This window comes from Neophocaena asiaeorientalis, unplaced genomic scaffold (assembly GCF_003031525.2).
Source record: "Neophocaena asiaeorientalis asiaeorientalis breed wild unplaced genomic scaffold, Neophocaena_asiaeorientalis_V1.1 scaffold307, whole genome shotgun sequence".
Classification (NCBI taxonomy): Eukaryota; Metazoa; Chordata; class Mammalia; order Artiodactyla; family Phocoenidae; genus Neophocaena; species Neophocaena asiaeorientalis.
Genome location: NW_020171817.1, coordinates 720,583 through 723,454, shown reverse-complemented (window position 1 = coordinate 723,454; position 2,872 = coordinate 720,583).

Here is a 2,872-nt window from a genome sequence, read left to right as displayed (position 1 = left end):
CACCTCTCATCCACAGAACCTATATATATATATATATATATATATATATATATATATATGTATATATATATGGAATATATATATATAATTTCACAATTCCATATATATATATATGGAATATATATATATCAGCTTTGTTGAGGTATAACTTACAAAGAATGCAATTCACCCATTTAAAGCGTACAGTTCAATGGTTTTAGTATATTCAGAGTTGTTCAACCATTACCACAATCAATTTTAAAACATTTCTATCACCCCCAAAAGAAATGTCACACAATTAGCAGTCAATCCGTATTTCCCTCCAAACCCTCAGCCCTGGGTAACTATTAATCTACTTCCTGTCTCCGAAGATTTGCCTATTCTGGACATTTCATATAAACAGAATCAGAACAATATTTGTCCTTTTGGGTCTGGCTTATTTCATTTAGTGTGTTTTCAAAACTGATCCGTGTTAAAAAAAAAAAAACAAACTGATCCGTGTTGTAGTATGTACTTCTTTCCTTTTTTATGGCTGAATAATATTCCATGTATGGATGTACCACATTTTGTTTATCCACTCATCAGTTGATGGCTATTTGGGTTGTTTCTGCTTTTTAGCTGCTATGAATAACGCTGCTGTGAACATTCTTGTACAAGTTCTTGTGTGGATGTCTGTTTTCATGTGTTGTGTTATGTACCTAGGAGTGGAGTGGCTAGGTCAGATGGTAACTCTCTGCTTAACATTTTGAGGAACTGTCAAGCTGTTTTTTAAAGTGGCTGTAGCATTTTACATTTTCACCAGCAGTGTGCGAGAGTTCCATCTCTCCACTTCCCTGACGACACTTGTTATTATGTCTTTTTTATTACAGCCGTCCTAGTGGGTGTGAAGTGGCAACTCATCATGGTTTTAACAGCATGACTCTTTTTTACCTATTAGATGTTCAATAAATATCTGTTGGGTCAATGATATTTATATGTAATATGGACAAACAGACCTTTGGACGGCTCGTTTGACTGCCAAGTTTATGAATTAGCTAGAAAAGATGAACACAGAGCTCAGTATCATTAGAATTCAACTTTCAAAAGTTACTTTTAGACTGTTTTTTCAACTTAAAAGGTTGCCAGTATTACCTAGGTGACATTATCAAGGTCAGGAAAAATCATGTAGCTTTGCAGGTTTGCATGTATTTTACAGAATAAGCTAAATTACAAGCAAAATTCCAACTTTGTTATGGTTCCTACTCAAAACCTACTCCTCAATGGGGACACCAGGAAAGGTAACTCCCTGAATGGGAACATGGGGTTGGGGTGGAGGGGAGGCTTAGAAAAATGCAACTGCTAACGTTTCCCTGGGTTGAGTTTTCCTCAGTAAACAGTAGACCCTGGGAAACATAACAGGTTCTGAAAACTTAATTTTGATGACTCTGGACGTCAGAGAAACAGCCAGCTGAATCAGTTCCCTCTTGGGTGGCTGATTATCTCAAGTCATAGGTAATGGTCCAGCTGCTTTTGCTTGGTTCTAGAGAGTTCTGTGTTGGCCAGGACTCATCCATTTAGTCCATCCCTAAGTAGACACTTCTGTCTGCAGCCCTGAACACCAGAGTTCAACTAAAGGCCTCAAATTAAAGGCCTGTGATTGGGCTTACAACTTTGTATGGTGTGCAAGGGTACTCAGAAGAGTTGGCGTGAAAGAGGGTCAAAGGTCACAGCCAGTACATAGTGGCCAGCTTTCTGTATGTGTGACATCATCTTGCTTAACAAGCCTCAAACGCATGATTCTGCAGTAGCGTTCTCTGCAACTAGACAAGAGGCCCCCCATCTTTAGAATTTGGGGAGCGGGTGGTGTTTGTTTTCTGCAACCACAATCACCCTTATCTGCCTGAAGATGTTTCCAAAAGGCTGACAACAACAGGCCCCTTTCAGAAGCTCAGTAGGAAAAGTATTAACAGTTGGAAACATGTCAGCTGCCTTATGGAGGAAGCAAAGCCCAGGCCTGGTTTCTCTGGGCTCGGTGATAACTTGGGCCAACGCAGCCTGGGCGAAGCTGGTGTTTGGAGCCGTGGAGACGGAGCGCGGCTCGGAGGAGGGCCCCTGCTTTTCAGAGTTGAAACAGGAGCCCTCTGAGAGAAAGAGATATTGCATGTGGCTTCCCTGATGCCTCGGAGGGCGACGTGGATGACACAGCATCAGCCGTGCCATCGTGGGGTGGGGACACAGTGGCGGCCCGTTGGGGGCAAGGCAGCCCCCCCACCCCCACCCCGCTTCAGCATCAGCTGTGGAGTGTGGGGAAGGGAAGGTGACAAAAGCCAAGTCAGCGTTGAATTTGTTGGATGGAGAATACGCTCCCGGGGCGGCAGCCCCAGAGCGAGAAGGACCGGCCCTGGGAGAGAAACAGCCCGAAGTTGGGGGCGGGGTGAAGCGCCAGTTCCTTAATCTCCCGCCCCATCGTCGGCTTGTCCCACCTGGATGCAGAGCGAGGACCGCGTGGAGAGGGAATCACACGGGTGGGGTTCACCCTCCCGTCTGCCTCTGAGAGCAAGAGGGGCGGCGCCGGGCCAGGCACCCCCGCCCCCCATGGCACCCCCTCCCGGCCTCCGAGGCGCCCCTCTCGCGCTTCCCAGGCATCGCTGCCTTTCCCTGTCCTCCGTTAAAATAGTGAAACAAACCACTGAGCGAAGTGATGGAAAGCCAGGGGCGGGGAGTCGCCCGCAGTGAGGGGCCGGAGGGGAGGGGGCGCGGTGGTCCAAGAGGGTGGCCGGCCGGCGATCGCTGTGCTGGTCGGACGGCGCTCAGCTGCGGCCGCCGGGACCCTTCCCCCGGGGCTGCCCGGCCCTCCCCTGGCCCGGGGCGCCTGCGGAGGGCGCGGGGCAAACCTGGGGCTGCGGTGGGGGTG